The 21,792-nt window shown below is 35.7% G+C and overlaps 1 long non-coding RNA gene across 1 annotated transcript in view; it reads left to right on the forward strand.

The window, feature by feature from the left end:
* The window catches only part of LOC141585591 (uncharacterized), a 38,209-nt gene extending 16,612 nt beyond the window's left edge, over positions 1-21,597 (forward strand). Inside the window, exons 2-4 of the long non-coding RNA XR_012519132.1 lie at positions 10,164-10,243; positions 13,489-13,683; positions 14,620-21,597. This is a non-coding gene — a long non-coding RNA (uncharacterized LOC141585591). The remainder of the gene's footprint in view (positions 1-10,163; positions 10,244-13,488; positions 13,684-14,619) is intronic.
* The last annotated feature ends 195 nt before the right edge of the window (positions 21,598-21,792 follow it).

The following is a 21,792-nucleotide window of genomic DNA, read 5'->3' on the forward strand; positions in this document are numbered from 1 at the left end:
ATTCTAGTTGCTTTGAAATAATATAAAGTGAAGACACATATGTCCAAAATGCTTTCCTAAATCATTTTATTATGCAAATTACATAAATACTGTACCAATTTTTGCTCTATGTAATATTTAAATTTTGGTAGAAGATATAATATTTTGTATTACAGAAAAGGCAGTGAATTAGGCATTGGCATTCAAGAACAGGAAATAACATTAATCCTGGTTTTACTATGCTCTGCTATTTTGATATCATTGCTAAGTTGCTTCATTGGAAACGGTGCTTCAATAACAGAGAGCTCAATTAAGGTTAATTAGCGGAAAGAACTTGACATCCATGATTAATAACCCAACTACTACACAAATGCACTGATGTTTTTGAACCATGTATCTAACACCAGGTGTGATCTTGATGGAGTAATTGAAGTAATAAAGTGCTGTTTTCTATATGCTTATACAGCAGAAATAACCCCTAAGTGAGGCTTAGTTATATTCAAGATGATTTTGCCACTTATTTTTAAATGATAATGTTTATCTCATAAGATTACCACAGTGAAATCATTACAAGGATATATTCAGAATCATTATAAGATATGCAGTCCCTCCATTTCTCACATTTTTATTTTGCTTCATTTATATACAGACATATATGAAAAGTTCCTTTATTTCTGACATTTTTATGTTGCTTCATTCACAGAACCCTTTATTACTGCAACAAACCCTACCGTCCTTCCAAATTAAAGAGAGGTGAAAAACAATGGGAGCTATATGTAGAGCAGAACACATCTGAATATGTAGTTCCTTGGTCACACAACCTTTGCTATTGTAAATAGTGCTGCAATGAACATTCTTGTGCATGTGTACTTACAGTAGAACGATTTATAATCCTTTGGACACATAGCCAGTAATGGGATTGCTGGGTCAAATGGAATTTCTATTTCTAGGTCCTTGAGGAATCACCACACTGTCTTCTACAATGGAAGTGAAATATGACACATTCTCAGCAGTTGGAATTACCCTGAGCCTTTATTCCTGTCTTAAACATTTTGGTTTCTCCCCTTCCCCAGAGGAATTAAGCAGAGAAAGAAATGTAAGGAATCCAAATTGGAAAGAAGGAAGTCAAGTTGTCCTTGTTTGCAGATGACATAATTTTATGTACAGAAAACCCGAAAGATGCTACCAAAAAAACCGTTGCAACTAATAAATGAATTTCATTAAAGTTGCAGGATACAAAACCAAATAGAAATTTAAGTTCTCTGTCGCTTTTGGATAGTAGCCTTTGTCAGATGGGTAGATTGCAAAATTTTTTTCCCATTCTATTTGTTGCTGGTTCACTCTGTTGGTAGTTTCTTTTGCTTTCAGGAGCTCTTATGTTTAATTAGATCCCATTTGTCTATTTTGGCTTTTTTGCCATTGCTCTTGGTGTTTTAGTCATAAAGTCTTTGCCCATGCCTATGTCCTGAATGGTATTGTCTAGGTTTTCTTCTAGAGTTTTTTTTTAATTGCCAAATATCTTTCTTTTTTTGTTGTTGTTGCATTTTAGGTTTGGGGGTATATGTGAAGAACATGCAAGATTGTTGCATAGGTACACACATGGCAGTGTGATTTGCTGCCTTCCTTCCCATCACCTGTATCTGGCATTTCTCCCCAAGCTATCTCTCCTCAACTCCCCACCCCCTGCTGTCCCTCCCCTATTTCCCCCCGACAGACCCCAGTGTGTGATGCTCCCCTCCCTGTGTCCATGTGTTCTCATTGTTCGACACCTGCCTATGAGTGAGAACATGCAGTGTTTGATTTTCTGTTCTTGTGTCAGTTTGCTGAGAGTGATGGTTTCCAGGTTCTTCCATGTCCCTGCAAAGGACATGAACTCATCATTTTTTATGGCTGCATAGTATTCCATGATGTATATGTAACCCATTTTCCCTGTCCAGTCTGTCATTGATGGGCATTTGGGTTGGTTATAAGCCTTTGCTATTGTAAATAGTGCTGCAATGAACATTCGTGTGCATGTGTACTTACAGTAGAACGATTTATAATCCTTTGGACATATAGCCAGTAATGGGATTGCTGAGTCAAATGGAATTTCTATTTCTAGGTCCTTGAGAAATCACCACACTGTCTTCTACAATGGTTGAACTAATTTATACACCCACTAACAGTGTAAAAGTGTTCCTATTTCTCCACATCCTCTCCAGCATCTGTTGTCTCCAGATTTTTTAATGATTACCATTCTAACTGACATGAGATGGTATCTCAATGTAGTTTTGATTTGCATTTCTCTAATGACCAGTGATGATGAGCATTTTTTCATACATTTGTTGGCCTCATATATGTCTTCTTTTCTAAAGTGTCTGTTCATATCCTTCACCCACTTTTGAATGGGCTTGTTTGTATTTTTCTTGAACTCCCAACCTCAGGTGATCTGCCTGCCTTGGCCTCCCAGAGTGCTGGGATTATAGGTGTTAGCCACTGCACCAGCCTGTATTTTTCTTTTAAATCTGTTTTAGTTCTTTGTAAATTCTGGATATTGGCACTTTGTCAGATGAGTAGATTGCAAAATTTTTTTCCCATTCTGTTGGTTGCCGATTCACTCTAATGATTATTTCTTTTGCTTTGCAGAAGCTGTGGAGTTTGATTAAGTCCCATTTGTCTGTTTTGGCTTTTGTTGCCAATGCTTTTAGTGTTTTGGTCATGAAGTCCTTACCTATGCCTATGTGCTGAACGGTTCTGACTAGATTTTCTTCTAGGGTTTTTATGGTGTTAGGTCTTATGTTTAAGTCTTTAGTCTATCTGGAGTTAATTTTAGTGTAAGGTGTCAGGAAGGGGTCCAGTTTCTGCTTTCTGCACATGGCTAGCAAGTTTTCCCAACACCATTTATTAAACAGGGAATCCTTTCCCCATTGCTTGTTTTTGTCAGGTTTGTCAAAGATCAGATGGTTGTAGATGTGTGGTGTTGCCTCCGAGGCCCACTAGAGTTTTTATGGTGTTAGGCCTCATGTTTAAATCTTTAATCCATCCAGAGTTAATTTTTGTATAAAGTGTGAGGAAGGGATACAATTTCAGCTTTTTGCATATGGCTAGCCAGTTTTCCCAACACTATTTATCAAATAGGGAAATCTTTTTTTTTTTTTTTTTGAGACGGTGTTTCGCTCTTGTTACCCAGGCTGGAGTGCAATGGCGTGATCTCGGCTCACTGCAACCTCCATCTCCTGGGTTCAGGCAATTCTCCTGCCTCAGCCTCCCGAGTAGCTGGGATTAGGGGTGTGCGCCACCATGCCCAGCTAATTTTTTGTATTTTTAGTAGAGAAGGGGTTTCACCATGTTGACCAGGATGGTCTCGATCTCTTGACCTCGTGATCCACCCGCCTCGGCCTCCCAAAGTGCTGGGATTACAGGCGTGAGCCACCGCGCCTGGCCAAATAGGGAATTCTTCTCCCATTGCTTGCTTTTTTCAGGTTTGTCAGAGATCAGATGATTGTAGTTGTGTGGTGTTCTGTCTGAGTCCTCTGTGAAAAAACAAGCCCATCAAAAAGTGGGTGAAAGATATGAACAGACACTTTTGAAACGAAGACATTTATGCAGCCAACAAACATATGAGAAAAGCTTATCATCACTGGTCATTAGAGAAATGCAAATCAAAACCGCATTGAGATACTATCTCATGCCAGTTAAAATAGTGGTCATTAAAAAATCTGGAGACAATAGATGCTGGAGAGGATGTGGAGAAATAGGAATACTTTTACACTGTTGGTGGGAGTGTAAATTAGTTCCACCATTGTGGAAGACAGTGTGGTGATTCCTCAAAGATCTAGAAATGAAAATACCATTTGACCCAGCAATCCCATTACTGGGTATATATCCATAGGATTATAAATCATTCTGTTATAAAGACACATGCACACGTATGTTTATTGCAGCACTGTTTACAATAGCAAAGACTTGGAACCAACCCAACTGCCCATCAATGATAGACTGGATAAAGAAAATGTGGCACATATACACCATGGAAAACCATGCAGCCATAAAAAATGGGTGAGTTCATGTCCTTTGTAGGGACACAGATAAAACTGGAAACCATCATTCTCAGCAAATGGACATAAGAATAAGCCAAACACCACATGTTCTCATTCATTCATAAGTGAGTGTTGAGCAATGAGAACACACACACAGAGAGGGGAACATCATACACTGGGCCTGGGGGTTGAGGGGCTGGGGAGGAATAGCAGGCAGTTGAGGGATTGGGGAAAGGTAACATTAGGAGAAATATGTAATGTAGATGACAGGATGATGGATGCAGCAAACCACCATCATGGCATGTGTATACCTATGAAATAAACCTGCACAATCTGCACATGTACCTCAGAACTTAAAGTATAATAAAAAATAATTTTAAAAAATACCAAAATCAGCAATATTTCTATATGTGAATAGAGAACTTTCTGAAAAAGGAAATCAAGAAAAAATACCTTCTACAATTGCTACAAAATATACCTAGAAATTAACCAAGAAAGGAAAAAAGTTTTTACACAAAAAACTATAAAACATTGATAAAAGAAATTGAAAAGACTACAAAAGTGGAAAGATATCTCATATGCATAGAATAATTCATATTATAATATTTACATCACACAAAGCAATCTACAATTTTAATGCAATCCCTATCAAAATACCAATTATGTTCTTTACAAAATAGAAAATACAATACTAAAATGCATATGGAACCACAAAAGACCCCAAATAGCCAAAACAATCTCAAGAAAAAAACAAAAACAAAGTTGGATGCAGCACACAAGCAGACGTCAGAATTTACTAAAAAGCTATAGTAGCATAAACAGCATAGTATTGGCATAAAAACACTCATAGACCAATGGAGGAGACTAGAGAACCCAGAAATAAACCCACCTATGCACAGCCAATTGAGTTTTCATGAAAGTGCCAAGAACACAACTGGGGAAAGGACAATCTCTTCAATAAATGGTGCTAAGAAAATTGAATATCCACAAACAGAAGAATAAAATTGGACACCAAGTCTTTCATTAACTCAAAATGAATTAAAGATTTAAATGTAAGACTCAAAACTATGAAAATGCTAGAAGAAAACATAAAAAAATGCTTCATGACATTGAACTGGGCAAAATATTTTTTATAAGAACTCAATAGTACAGGCAAGAAAAACAAAAATAAAAATAGAAAAATTGAATTACATCAAACTATGGTGTTTCTGCACAGCAAATGAAATAGTCGACAGAGTGAGGAGAAACTCTACAGAATGGCAGAAAAATTTGCAAACTAAACTTATGACAAGAGGTTAATACTTAAAATTTATAAGGAACTCGAACAAGTCAAACTCAAAGAATAACCCCAAACCATAAAACAAGTAATCTAATTGAAAATGGGCAAAAGACCTTAATAGACATTTCTCAAAAGAAGACACCCAAATGATGAATAGCTATATGAAAAAAATGTGCAACATCACTAATAATTGGAGAAATGCAAATCAAAACTATATTGAGATACCACCTCACTCCAATTAGAATGGCTATTATCAAAAAGGCAAAAGATAGTAAGTGTTGGTTAGGATGTGGAATAAAGAGAATGCTTGTACACTATGGAAATGTAAATTGGTACAGCCACTATGAAAAACAGCATGGAGGTTCCTCAAAAAAAAAGAAAGAAAAAAAATTACCACATGATTCAGCAATCCCACTACTGGATATATATCCAAAGTAAATGAAATCAGTATGTCAAAGAGATTTCTATACTCCCATGTTTATGGCAGCACTATTCACAATAGCCAAGATATGGAATCATCCTAAATGTCCATCAACTGATGAATGAATAAAGAAAATGGAGTATATATACCCACAATGGAATACCATTCAGACATAAAAAAGAATGAAATCCCATCATTCACAGCAACATGGATGAGCCTGGAGGACATTATGTTAAGTGAAATAAGTCAGACACTAAAATAAAAATATCACATTCTTATTAATGTGTAGAATCTAAAAAAGTTGATCTCATAGATGTAGTAAATAGAACAGTAGTTACCAGAGACTGGGGTTGGGAGGGGGAAGAAGGAGAGAGAATGTTCAACAGGTATAATGTTACAAAATAGAGAGGAAAGATAAGTTTTGGTGTTCTATTGCACAGTAGAGTGACTATAGGCAACAATAAGGTGTTATATAGCTTGAAATAGCTAGGAGACAGGATTTTGTATGTTCCCGCTACAAAGAAATGATACTACATTACATGACACTACACTGTACTACACTACAGAAATGATAAATGTTTAAGCTAATTACCTTGATTACATAATGTATACATATGTCAAAACATCACATTGTAATCCATAAATATGTACAATTAATACATTTCAAAGCAAAATTAAAAGTTCATGTTTAAAAAATAAAAGATACGGATCCTACATCTATAAACTATGGGAAAATCTCTGTAAAATCTAGTAGGCAATCACTTTTTCTTGTTTACTGCTGTGTGCTTGTAACTTAGAACTGTGCCTGACACATTGTAGGCACACAATAATAGCTATTGAATGAATGAATGACACAAAAGGTATGGACCATGCCATCTTCTAGATAATGGTTTCTTTAGCAGTTCTACTGTGTGCTATGATTATGTTAATCATACTCAATGGACAGGGAAATAGCTTCTCTTTTTAAACATTTTATTCTTTATTGTAAAAGAATAAAGCCTATACTATGGATTTTTTAAAGGAATAAATGCTTAACATGCATGTGAAAGAGTTAAATTTAAAATCATAATTCCATTATTAGTTATTATTAGGTTCCATTTTGCTTCATCATTCTGCATTCCTAGCACTTGAAAACATTGGTGAAAGATGTTTTACTGAAAAATGTTTACAGTAAAAAAAGATGTTTTACTGAAAAAAGATTATAACTAGAGATGTCAGTGTAGAGAAAACAGATGCTTATGGAATAAAAATGCAAATACTGTGGTGATAAACGTATTCTGTTACGATCAAATGAAAGTATTTATTCACTAAGTAAATCTGTGGAAAAGCTTCCAGTGCCAACATTGAAATGTATGTATCTCAGCTGACTTATGTCAAAATGTACCAGAAATATTCTAAAGACTATTTTTTACTAAAATTTTACTTTTCTTCAATAAGCATTCTCCATTAACAAAAACTAAGAAACAAACTAAAGCCAGACTTCTTAATAGTGCTTATAAAAGATCTCCTAAAAGTTAAACATTCTGTTTGTAACCCCATGCTATTCTAATCTAGACTCTACACTTGAATTGTGGGCTTAAGCTCTACTATTTCAGTGAAGCCTTTCCTCAGTCCCTCACGTCAGAGGCTATTGCCATTCTGAAAATGAATATAGCATTTGCTGACACAGCCCACTGTTTCTTAGAGGGACAAATCCATTTTTCGTAAATAATTAGTGTGCATTCCATGTGTCGCTTGAAGAACTGGCCTCTTTATCTTGTTGCCCAGTTTTATTTCTTTAGCTAGACTGTATGCTTCAAAGGCAGACATTGCTGATATGTTTATGTTGTTCTTCTGAAGTCACGAAAGGGTTTTACGTTGCAGCTATCTAATAAGTATACATTGATTTTGTTTGAAAACACAGAGGCACAGAATGTTAAAGCTAAAAGGGATACTACAGTTATCACTGTGTTTCAACATTTTGAATTTAACGCTTTTGGGAAGGATATGCAGTTTTCAGGTCACCAGCGTCCACACTACTTTTGTCTGACCCTGGCCACTGCCACATTTAGTTGGTCTCTGAGGCATTTGTAGATGTCATTCTGGATAGACACCCATAAGGGCCTGTGATCCAGAGGCTTTAAGTGAGTTGCCTGAAATAACACTGAGCTACCTTAATGACATTGCCAGGCCTAACCTGAAGGCCTTATTTTTATTTATTTTTCAGAGCTCTTTTCATCTCAATATATTGCCTTCTCAAGTGACTTTTAACCTAATTATTGTTTTTGTATACCAGCCTGCTTCCTGCACCCAAATTCAGTTGTAATAAAAAGCAAAGTCTACTTGTTGAAGACTACAGCTACTACAGGGCTGTTTGAGAATGCCTAGTCAACACTATCAATCAGAACATAAATACACTTTATAATAGATATAATAGGTATAGTTTGGTATATTAACTTTGCAAAAACTTTTGTGGTGATACAGAACAATGAATCTGAACTTGTGAAATGTTTAGGTAACAGTAATAAGCTAACAAGAAAACATTGTATCCGACTCTTAAAAATCGTAACAAAATGAGTATCTTTTAACTCTACTCTGTGTAAAACATTCCTAGATCATGCTATAAAATAGTATCAAAGCACCTATAACTGACAAGAAAAGGCTCCCATTCCTTTACTTTGTCCCTGTATCTTTTCTAGATGCTAAAAATAACTTATGTTTGCAGAATAGAGACACTATAATCAAAAGCATTTAACGAGAATGAGAGAATGAGGGAGGACACACACACACACACACACACACCCCGAGAGAGAGAGAGAGAGAGAGAGAGAGAGAGAGAGAGATTGATTATAGGCTCATTGATTACAAAATTAGAAAAGTTTTATGTGAACATTGGTGTCTATCCTACATCTAATACAAATCTTGCCAAGAATCTGTTTTATAGTTTAAGCAATACTATTGTTTGTACAGTATGTTTTTATACAATTATTTCCCAAAGACATCATCATTTTTTCTTAATTTCTTAATCAGTACAATGTAATATTAACTTGAAGAGATTAACTGAAAAATCAAAATTTTTTTTGTCCATGGCAAATAGAGCATTTCTTATTTATTATTTAAAAATAATTTAGTTGACACACATAAAACGACCCAAAATGTGACTTCTAGCCCTTTATTGAGGGAACAGATGCAGTCTTGATCTGTTCACTACCACATTATTATGCAGACAAAAGATAAATGAGGTCTCATGCCAATGACACAGTTAATGTGTTTATAAAAAATAAAACTATGGGAGTAAATGTTCTTAAATGGAAAAAATGTATATAAACTGAAAGAAATTTTGAAGAAAAAACATGCTCGTGGGGTCAGGAGAATAGAAGTGAAACTGTTTTAGAGCTCTTTATTTTCAGCAGAAACTCAGTCAATGGGAGGAAAAGTTGCTTGTACCACAGTCTTGAAGAACTCCTAACACCTTGGGGAAGGCAAAAGGAAACCAGACGAACCACAAAGTAAAAGATACATAGCAAGGGAAGAAGGGAGCTAAAGCAGGAGGGTGAAATTGCTCTGCACAAAACCTTAGAGACAATAAGCATTATGAAAATGGGCCACTTATTTTTTTTGCTATGCAAGAATCTTGTTTGAGGCAGTCTTTGCTCTTGAACAGAGAACTTATATTTTCCCATATTTGTACAAAATAGTAGCCCCCTTACTTTGTACCCATAATCCTGCTTTACCTGCTTAACAGCAGTTATTACCACCTGATAATGTATTTGTTTGTATATTGTCTAAATTTCTCCACTGGAATATAATGTCTCTAAGGTCATGGTTTGCTGTTACAACCCTTGTGCCTAGAACAATGTCTGACACATGGAGGTGCTCAAAAAGTATTTGTTGAAAGAGTGTGCATTTAGGTACTGCATTTAGATACTCTTCACTTTTTTGGTTCCACTTTTAATGATAATCTTACTGTATAATGATTGATTTGTTACTGAATGATAGACACAATATATATTCTGGTTTTAATATGTCTCCCAAGTTTTTTTTTTTTTTTTTTTTTTTTTTTTTTTTTTTTTTTTTTTTTGAGATGGAGTTTTGCTCTTGTTACCCAGGCTGGAGTGCAATGGCGCAACCTCGGCTCACCGCAACCTCCGCCTTCTGGGTTCAGGCAATTCTCCTGCCTCAGCCTCCTGAGTAGCTGGGATTACAGGCACGCGCCACCATGCCCAGCTAATGTTTTGTATTTTTAGTAGAGACGGGGTTTCACCATGTTGACCAGGATGGTCTCGATCTCTTGACCTCGTGATCCACCCACCTCAGCCTCCCAAAGTGCTGGGATTACAGACTTGAGCCACCGCGCCCGGCCTGTCCCCCAAATTTCATATGTTGGAAACTTAATTCTCAATGTGGCAGTATTAAAAAGTGGGCCTTTACATACACACCATGGAATGCTATACAGCCATAAAAAATGAGTTCATCTCCTTTGCAGGGATGTGGATGAAGCTGGAAACCATAATCCTCAGCAAATTAACACAGGAACAGAAAACCAAACACTCTATGCTCTCAGTGGTAAGTGGGAGTTGAACAATGAGAACACATTGACACAGGGAGGGGAACAACACATACTGGGGCCTGTTGATGGGGTGCAGTGAAGGGCAAGGGAAGGGAGAGCATTAGGACAAATACCTAATGCATGTGGGGCTTAAAATCTAGATGATGGGTTGACAGGTGCAGCAAACCACCATGCACATGTATACCTATGTAACACACCTGCACATTCACATGTATACCAGAATCTGTAAAATAAATTACATATATATGTATATGTATGTGTGTGTGTGTATGTATACATATATATGTGTGTGTGTATATATATATATATATATATATATATACACACATACATACACACACACTTTAGATTCAACTGAAAGTTTTTAGGTACTTAATATTTAAGACATTGAAATAGACATGTTAACATATTGTGATGATTAAATATGATTGTATATGTCAAAAAAAAGTGGGGCCTTTAAGAGGAGATTGAATCATAAAGGTTCTGCCGTCATGAATGAATTAATCCATTCATAAAGTAGTGGATCAATGGGTTATCGTGAGAGTGGAACTGGTGGCTTTATAAGAAGAGAAAGAAAAACCAGCAAGCATGTAGTACACTCAGCCCCCTTGTCATATGATGCCCTGTATTATCTCGGGACTCTGTAGAGTTCCCACCAGCCAGAAGGCTCTCATCAGATGTGGCTCCTCAACCTTACACTTCTCAGCCTTTATAACTGTAAAACATAAATTCCTGTTAAAGTAAATTACCCAGTTTCAGACACTATGATAAATGATAGAAAATGGACTAATATCATCTAATATATCATTAAATGTGGTATTTAGTTTTGAAAGGCAGAAATACGTACCCACACAGTTGATCAAAAAAAATCATTCTGAGCTTTGGGTTCACCTACGTCCCTCCTGGAGACCTGGAACTAAACTGATGATTATAACTGTGAAGCCCTGAACTGCTGTGAAAGGATAATGGGGCATTTGGTATATTTGGTTTAATTGTATGTAAAGTGAATTTAAACCCTTGAACTACAAGAGAAAATTTATCATTTTTTAAAATAGCAGGAGGATCAGAATCATGAGTGTTGGATATATGAGACAATTCAGCAAACAAAATTACTAGTCTAGCACTGAGTGATGAGGATTCTTAAAATGCATAGGCGTGTGTGTATTTGTGAGTTGAGTGCACAGGCACACACAAACTGAGGAATGTGATTTCCTGAAACTCTCTTAAGAGGAGGTATCTTTTGCAGATATCTTTAACACATTTCAAACAAATCTAAGTTGCAATGATGTAGAATCCTAAATCTGGAAGGGACTTAGATTATCATCTGATCCAGTACTTTTCTCTTTTTTCCCTTATTTTTTCCCCCAGACATTTTAGCTTGGGGAAAAAAAAATCTAACTGAACAAAATACAAACAAACAGAAGTGGATTGTGAGCCCCAGACATTTATTCAGTCAACATCTCCTATTCTCTACCACTTCCAAAGGGATATAACCTCATATACCTTCAGTGCCATCATCTCATCATCATTTTGAGTTTGATCTTTGCTTGACCACCTCAACCTTACACTTACAATGTGTTGCCCTATTCAGACACATCAAATCATTTAGAAATTCTGCCTCAAGTTGAATGGACTTTTCTGTGATTTTCCAGTTTGATAATTACATCATTCTGGAAGCAGCCAAAGCCAGACCCTAGCAGACCATTTCTAAAGACTTTCTTCCAAAGTGAGATTGACTAATTAGTCAACATTTTAAAATTTTCATTATACAATCAGTTATGAATCCACCTTATTGTGCTATTTCCAGCCACAATCCCCTGTCACTTTCAGATGAATGAGTGATAAATGTTTTCAAGTTGAAACCTAGATATGCTACAATTATTATTCTCTTATTACAACTTTTGTAATCTTAGCAACAAAAACAAAGAAGATACCAGTCATGTCTGTGAGTTCCCTGCTGCCTCCTACCAAGTACATTTGCTTATAGAATGATTTAAAAATTGTTCAGAACATCTACTGTAGAATTTTGCTCAGGATTGATGTCAACCACACTGCCCTATTTTTCATGGAATGTTTGTGTATGCTATAAATACTGCTTAATAACAGCAAAGCTTGAAATTAATTCCTATGTTTTTCTTTCTCTGAATAATTCAAAACTCTAATATATTATTTCACCTGTTAGTATTTTCCCTCAAGGTGATATTTTATATTCACAAAATACAAGCTGTTAGTTATGGCAAATTTCATTATAGTCTAGAGTTATAAAAGTTCTCTAAATTATCTTAAATGCTTAAGAAAACTGTAAAGAGCAGTTTTCAGAACAAAATCAAGCTGTGAGCAGTGTCAGCAATATCAGGACAGTCAACAACAATCTCAGATAATGATTACTTTTGATGGGAGTGTATTTCTTTCAATCTCAACAGATAACATTTTTTTAAAACAACCTTTTAATAATACTCCCCACAGAATTCACATGTGATACAAGTTTTGCCAGAGCAACTCCATAGTCAAAGGAAATTATATCATTTCAGCAATATACAGGTTGATAAAAATGTCAATGGCTGCTTCATTGCTTTGATATACACTCTCACTTTGCTTCTGTGACCACATAATCCCAGGGTTTCTCCCTCTGCTGCTGTTTGTCAGGTTTCATTTGTCATATCCTGAATTTTTAGGTCATTGTCTTTGACAACCATTTTTAGAATAACGTTAATACAATTTTTTTCTTCTTTAGTGTAATTAAACCTTCACTTGTGCATTTTATTTTCTAAAACTGAACAGATTGCAGTGAGTACTTAAGCTTAGATTATATTGTTGTCAAGGAGGAGAGTTTTAAATTAGAAAGGAATATCTGATGCTACCAAATGGCAAAGAGAAAGGTAGTACTTTATTGAATAATACCTCCTTAAATGTATGTGTATTGTATTATATATTTCAAATACATTAAGAATATGAGAATCTCAGGGTGCTTATTAAAATGTAGACTTGGGGTTCTTCTGAAACCTAACTCTCAGGACGAGGCTTTATTTATTTACTTACTTATTTTTTCTCGGCTCACTGCAACCTCCACCTCCCAGGTTCAAGCAGTTCTCCTGCCTCAGCCTCCCCAGTAGCTGGGACTACAGGTGGATGCCACCACGCCCAGCCAGGCATGTAGAAATAATTCTTTTTCAGTTATTCTTAGAATAATTACAGACTGATAAAACCGGCTACAACGTAGAATTTCTTTTTCTCCTCCCAGAGACCAATTGATTGGCAGTAAAATGAGAACAGCCTGGAAGCAGCCCAGTGATGAGTTATACCCATAGCCATTTTTCTATGGAAAAGGCCAAAAGGACAAATGACATGATGGTTGAAAGTATAAAGCAGCCTCCTAATAAGCAGTTGTGATATTACCATTTATTGGGACGACTTCATCACAGTCTGTCTGTCAGAGGTAACTGATTGAACATTTCTTTACTCCATAATTAATTATTAGATGCTGTGAAAAGAAAAGATTATGTTAGGCTTTGAGTGCTAGAAAATAAGAAAGCCTATAGTCCCTTTTCTCAAAGAGTCACGGACTGAAAGGGTGAAATAAAGCATTGATTTCATTTGGACACTTGAGATAGCAGAAAGTTAACCTTTTTTCTGAGTTATCTCACTCTTTTTCAGGGCCAGGATCTGGAATTCTTTCATTTCCAGGGAAATTCTGAAATACCAAGCCTTGAGTTTTGTGTGACTTTCAGGCTTTGAATATCTTATGTGTGCTTATCAGAGTCAAGAGATGGTTTTCATGGTATTTAGAAGTCCTTAGCCCAAATTTTTCTCTTTTTCCTTCTAAGATGAAGAATAGCCTTATTTGGTATTTCAGAGGTTTGACATTGCTCATTACACTTTTTCTTCTGTTGTATGGCCAATTAGAACCTTGCCTCAAGCCCAAGAATTGTAGGTTTCAATTGTATTGAGAGCAGTTGCAGGGAAAATTGCATAATGTAGCAAAGCAGACAAGAGGGGGTGAGTGGCCAGAGCCCCAGCTTTTTATCTCTGTTCTATCACTTGCTGATTGGGTGGTTTGGGGAATAACACTTGAGTTTTCTGAGACCCAGTGTCTTCATTTGTAAAATGAGCAATTTGGACCAGATCATTTCAAAGGTACCTTTAGGCATAAACATTGGAACATTATTCTGAGAAGCTAAAAATTAGAAAATCTGTTCTCACTTCATATCACACCTACTGGTATCATGAACAATAAGTAGAGAAAGAATATTCCTTTTTAAATATAAGAATTGAATCTAAACAAATCTTTTGTTTCTTTCCTTACACAAAGAATTTTCAATTATTCCATTCTTTTTTCATGTTGTGTTTTTCTTGACATCTGAATCTTTTCCAGAATTGGCAAAACACTGACTATCACACCTATTTTGGTGAGTTTTTCAATTGTTTCCCTTCCATAAGATGCCTTGAGTAATTTTCAGATTTGCAAAAGTAGAGAGGAAAGTACAATACCCAAAGTAACTTACCAAGGTAAGTGAAAGGTATAAATTGAAAAACCAACAAAATAAACATTATAAACATAAAAGGTACACTGACCTAAATTAAAACAAGGTAGACATTTTGTGGATTGGATTTCCATCAAACTCATTAACAACTTTCTTTAGTTTTTGTTTGAGAAAAACATAGATTTACTCCTAGGGTAATATTATAGTGCTACTAACACTATTAAAATCTAATGAACATTACACCAATTTTGGCACAAAGAAATAATGCTATTGGCTTTCATATATAGAAGAGCAATTAAAATTTATTGTGATTTTGAAAATTAACTGAGCCTCAAATGAATGTTAGTTTTTAAAGTGATCTTTTTGGGAGGCTGTCTTGAGTACTCCTTCCATTGTCCAGAGTATTTTGAGATTGCCAACTCAAATAGTGATCCAAGTAAACTGGTTTGATTATTTGAGTATTTTATTTTATTTTTAAAGAAAATATTGTTTTAATCAATGTGTTTATCCACTATATTAGCTTCTGGCTCTTTCCAAACAATAAAATTATCCTCCAAAAGATCAATACTCTTTGATCTTAAATCTATTAAAAAGAATATAGATAGGCTTGAAATATGTCTAGATGTATGGATCCTAATATTTTAAGTAATGACACACTTTGGAGTACAGCCATGGTCACTTAACAGTATGAACTTTATCTGAGAAATGTGTCATTAGACAATTTCGTCATTGTGCAAACATCATATGCTAGACTTACACAACCTACATGGTATAGTGCACTACACGCCAAAGCTATATGGTATCGTGTGTTGCTCCTAGGCTACAGGCCTGTATAGCATGTTACTGTACTGAATGCTGTGGGCAATTCTAACACAGTAACAAGTGAGGCATATCTTGGAGACATTGCTGGTTCAGTCCAGACCACCACAATAAAGCAAATAATGCAAGCCACACAAATTTTTTGGTTTTCCAATGCATATAAGCTATGTTTGCCCTATACTGTAGCTTAGTAAGTGTGCAATAGAACTATGTCTAAAACAACAATGAACATACATTAATTTAAAAATACTTTATTGCTAAAAAATGCTAAGGAACATCGGAGCCCTCAACAAGTCATAATCTCTTGGCTTGTGGTGGGTGTTGCCTCGATTGAGATGGCTGTTTACTGATTAAGATGGGAGAAGACTTCTCTGAGCATGAGATATTGTCTGATAGCATTTACCCACAGTAGAACTTCTTTCAAAATTGGAGTCAATGCTCTTAAATCCTGCCACTGCTTTATCAACTAAACGTATGTAGTAGTCTAAATTCTTGGTGGTCATTTCAACAATATTTACAACATCATAAACATGACTAATTACCATTTCAAGAAACAACTTTCTTTGCTAATCCATAAGAAGCAACTCCTCATCCATTCAAGTTTTATCATGAGATTGCAGAGATTCAATCACATCTTTAGGATCCACATTTAATTCTACTTGTCTTGTTATTTCCACCACATCTACTTGTCTTGTTATTTCCACCACTTACTTTCTGCAATGAAGTCTTAAACCCCAGAAAACCATCCATGAGAGTTGAAATCAGTTTTTTCTAAATTCCTGTTAATGTTAATATTTTTACCCCCTTCCATGAATCACAAGTATTCTTATTGGCATATAGAATGGTGAATCCTTCGCAGAAGGCTTTCAATTTATGTTGCCTAGATCCATCAGAAGAATCACTATGTATTGCAACTGTAACCTTACTACATCTTGTCTTGTCTTTTTTTTTTTTTTTTTTTTTTTTTTTTTTTTTTTTTTGAGACAGAGTTGCTCTGTTGCTCAGGTTGGAGTGCAGTGGCATGATCTTGGTGCACTGCAATCTCTGCTTCCCAGGTTCAGGCAATTCTCATGCCTTAGCCTCCCAAGTAGTTGGGATTACAGGCATCTGCCACCACACCCAACTAATTGTATTTTTAGTAGAGATGGGGTTTTGCTATGTTGCAAGGCTAGTCTCGAACTCCTGGCCTCAAGTGATTTTCCTGCCTTGGCCTCCCAAAGTGCTGGGATTACAGGTGTGAGCCACCCCGTCTGGCCATTAAATGTATTTCTTGAACCATGAGACTTAAAAGCCACAATTACTCATTAATTCATAGGCTGTAGAATGGTTGCTATGCTAGCAGACATCAAAACAGCACTTAAATCTTATATTTCTCCATAAGACCTCTTGGGAGACCAGGTATATTGTTAATGTGCAGTAATATTTTTAAAGAAGTCTCAAAGGTGAGCTTAAAATTTTCAGTAAACCATGCTATAAACAGATGTGCTGTCATCCAGGCTTTGTTATTCAGTTAACAGAGCACAGACAGAATAGATGGAACATCATTCCTCATGGCTTTAAAATTTTCAGAATGATAACTGAGCGTTGGCTTCCACTTAAAGTCACCAGCTACATTAGCCACTAAGAAGGGACTCTGTCTTTGAAGCTCTTAAACTAGGTGTTTAGGGCAGACACTTTCATCACTTACCTTAGCTAGATCTTCTTGATAACATGCTGCAGCTTCTATGTCAGCACTTCATGCTTCACTTTGCACTTTTATTTTACACAGATGGCTTCTTTCCTTAACCCTTATGAACCAACCTCTGTTAGCTTCTAACTTTCTGAAGCTTCTTCACCTCTCTCATCCTTTATAGAATTGCAGAGAGTTAGGACCTTGCTCTGGATTAGGCTTTGGCTTAAGGAAATATTGTAGCTGGTTTGATCTTCTATCCATATCAACAATAAGGCTGTTTTACTTTCTTACTCTTATTTTTTTTTATTTTTATTTTACCAAAGTGTGGAATGCTTCACTAATTTCCCTGTCATTGTTACCCGCAACTGTGATAATCTTCTCTGTACCATTCCAGTTTTAGGATATGGGCTGCTGAAGCAGGCACATTTTCATATTCTTTCGCTCACTAAAATAGGTGTTTTAATTTCTTTCAACAACTTTTTCTTTACATTTACAACTTGACTAACTGTTTGGCAAAGAGGCCAAGCCTTCAGCCTGTCTTGGCTTTTGATATGCCTTCCTCACTAAACTTAATAATTTCTAGCTTTTTATTTAGAGTGAGATACATGTGTCTCTTCCTTTCCCTTGAACTGTTGGAGGCAATTATACGGTTTTAATTGAATAATTTCAAAATTATTGATGGAAAAAAAAAGAAAAGAAAAAGAAAACGCAAACTGCTGAGGTGCTTGCTGAAGGTAAAGGGAATGCAGAATGGGTAGTAGAAAAAAGTATTCATCACTACCAGCTAAGATCACGTCACCAGTTGCAGAAATGAGGACTATAATTGTCTTGAGTATTTCCTCCTTTTGTTAAAAACATGTTTGTAGATATGTATATATATATATATTTCTACTAAGAAACTATCTTCATTTTATTTTATTTTTCCATTATGTGACATAAGATTTATTGACTTCAAATCAGCATTTAAGTATTGTTAATTTTATGTAATAGCATTTGGATTGGGGATTGGTGCATTTCTTGTATAAAGGATAGTTGTGCCATGTTAGGCATAATTATGACTTTATTATTGCCTTTATTTGAAGATTAGGCATGATCTCAGGAGGTGTGTATGGTTTCAAGTTAAGGTGTGGACTTGTTTAGTACTGAGTGTCAACTTGACTGAAGGATGCAAAGTATTGATCATGTGTCTGTAAGTGTGCTGTCAAAAGGGATTAACATTTGAGTTAGGGCCGGGCGCGGTGGCTCAAGCCTGTAATCCCAGCACTTTGGGAGGCCGAGACCGGTGGATCACGAGGTCAAGAGATCGAGACCATCCTGGTCAACATGGTGAAACCCCATCTCTACTAAAAATACAAAAAATTAGCTGGGCGTGGTGGTGCGTGCCTGTAATCCCAGCTACTCAGGAGGCTGAGGCAGGAGAATTGCCTGAACCCAGGAGGCGGAGGTTGCGGTGAGCCGGGATCGCGCCATTGCACTCCAGTCTGGGAACAAGAGTGAAACTCCGTCTCAAAAAAAAAAAAAAAATTTGAGTTAGTAGGCTAAAAACAACAGACCCACCCATAATCTGTGTGGGTACCATCTAATCAGCTGCCAGTGTGGCCAGAATAAAAAGCATGCTGAATAAAAAGCATGCTGAAGAATGTGAAAAGGCTAAACTAGCTTAGTATCCCAGCCTTCATCTTTCTCTTGTGCTGGATGCTTCCTACCCTCAAACATTGGACTCCCAAGTTCTTCAGCTTTGGGATTTGGACTGACTTCCTTGATCCTCAGCTTGTAGATGACCTATTGTGGGACTTTGTGATCATGTGAGTTAATACTCCTTATTAAACTCCCATATATATATCTTTTTCCATTTCTTTACCGTACATTTATGTGAGTCCTTAAGTGTTAGGTGAGTTTCTTTTAAGTTGATTTTTAACTTTCTCTGGTACCTCCTTAGTAGTTTTATAATCAACCGTCTGAATTCTTTATTTGACAATTCAGAAATTTACTCTTGTTTTGGATCCATTGCTGGAGAGCTAGTGTGATCTTTTGGAGGATGTTATGGAACTTTGTTTCTTCATATTATCAGAATTACTTTTATGATTCCTCCCATTGGGGTAGACTGTTGCAATGGAAAGATCTGGAACTCAAAGGCTTCTGTTTAGATTCTTTCATCCCATGGGTTGATCCTTTGATGTGGTGCTCTCCCCTCCCCCCAGGGAGGGGGCTTCCTGAGAGTCAGACTCCAGTGACTGTTATTGCTCTTCTGACTAGCAACCCATTGGGCCACTGGCTCTGGGCTAGTGCTGGAGAATGTCTGCAAAGAGTCCTGTGAGGTGATCTGTCTTCAGGTCACCCAGACATTGATGCAAGCACCTGCTCTGCTGGAGGTGGCAGGGAAGTGAAATGGAATCTGTGGGAGTCCTTGGTTGTAGATTTGTTGTAGTGTGCTAGTTTTCTCAAATGCTAGGTATGCTAGCAGTAAAATTGTCACATGAACAGTCTCAGGACCTCTGGTAAGGATGTTGTAGGTGCTGAAATTAGCTGCTGTTTTCTCCTTATTTGAAACAGGGTTGTTCTGTTATAAACAATGATTCAGGCAAATAGTTTTCGTCAATAGATAGATAATGTGTCTTTGTCTGGCTTCAGTATCAGGCTAGTTAGTGCTGACTTCATAGAATAAGTTTGGAAGTAGTCCCTTCTGTTGTATTTTTTAGAATAATTTGATTAGGTCTGTTATTTGTTTTTCTTTAATCACTTGGTAAAATTCATCAGTAAAGCCATTAGTTTCTAGGCTTTTCTTTGATGGGAGAGTTTTTCTTAGGCTTTAATCATGTTCCTTGCTGTTGGTTTGTTCAGGCTTTTGATATTTTCATGGTTCAATCTTGGTAAGTCATATGTGTTTAGAAATTTCTTCTAGGTTTTCTAATTTATTGTCATATAATTGCTCATAGTAGTCCCTAATAATCCTTTGAATTTCTGTGATATAAGTTATAATGTCTCCTTTTTTTCCCTCTGATTTTATTTATTTGGGTTTTCTGTCTTCTTATTCTAGCTAAAGATTTGTCAATTTTGTTGATCTTTTCAAAAAGCAGCTGTTTTGTTCATTGAACCTTTTTGCTTCCTATATTTCAATTATATTCATTTCTGCTCTGATATTTTTATTTTATTTCCTTTCTTCTACTAATTTTGGGTTTGCTTGCTCTTGCTCTTCTGGTTCTTGAAGATGCATGTTAGGTTTTTAATTTGAAATTTTTCTACTTTTTTGATGTAGGCACTTATAGCCATAAACTTCCCCCCTGAATACTTCTTTGACTGTATCTGATAGATTTTGGTATGTTTTGCTTTCATTGTCATTTATTTTAATAAACTTTTCAATTTTCATCTTAATTTCTTAATAGACACACTGGTCATTTAGGAACATATTGTTTAGTTTCCATATGTTTCTATAATTCTAGAATTGTTTTCATTATTGATTTGTTTATTCCACTGTGATTAGAGGAGATGATTGGTATTATTTGATTTCTTTGAATGTTCTAAAACGTATTTTTTACCTAACATATCATCTGTTCTTCTGAATAATTCATGCATTAAGAAGAACGTATATTCTTCAGCTGTTGGATGGAATAATTTGTAAATATTTTTTGGGTCAATTTGCTCTGTAGTACACATTAAGTCTGATGTTTCTTTGTTGATTAGGGTCAATCTCTCTATTTCTAATAACGTTTGCCTTATATATCTGAGTGCTTCAGTGTTGGTGCATATATATTTATAATTGTTACATCCTCTTTTTGAATTTACCCTTTTATTATTATATAATAACTTTTTTTGTCTCTTCTTATAGTTTCTGTCTTGAAATCTATTGTGTATGATAAGTATGGCTACTCCTATTGTTTTTTGGTTGCCATTTGCATGTAATATCCTTTTCCATCCCTTTATTTTTAGTCTATGTGTGTCTTTATAGGTACAGTGTGTTTCTTGTAGGGAACAGATCATTGAGTCTTGGTATTTCATCCATTCAGCCACTTTGACTTCTGATTGGAGAAGTTAGTCTATTTACATTCAATGTAATTACTGATAGATAAGGACTTCTGCCATTGTCTTATTTGTTTTCTAATTGTTTTGAGGTCTTCTCTTTCTTCCTTTTAAAACTTTTTGTTAAAAACTAAAACACAAACATACACATTTTCCCAGGCCTATACAGGGTCAAGATCATTGATATCACTGTCTTCCACCTCTACATCTTGTCCCACTGGAAGGTCTTTACTGGCAGTAACATACATGGAGCTATAATCTCCTATGATAAAAATGCCTTCTTCTGGAATAACCCCTGAAGAATGTATCTGAGGCTGTTTTACAGTTTATATATATTTTTATTTTTATATATATTATATATATTTATATATTATATATAATATATATATATAACAGTAAATACATAAACCAGCTACATAGTCATTAATACTGTTATTATCAAGTATTATGTAATGATGATGTGATAGGCTTTTATATGACTGTCAGTGCAGATCTCTTTACACCAGCTTCACTGCAAACACATAAGTAATGTGTTGTACTATGATGTTAAGATGGC

The sequence above is a fragment of the Saimiri boliviensis genome, chromosome 9 (genome assembly GCF_048565385.1).
Source record: "Saimiri boliviensis isolate mSaiBol1 chromosome 9, mSaiBol1.pri, whole genome shotgun sequence".
NCBI lineage: Eukaryota > Metazoa > Chordata > Mammalia > Primates > Cebidae > Saimiri > Saimiri boliviensis.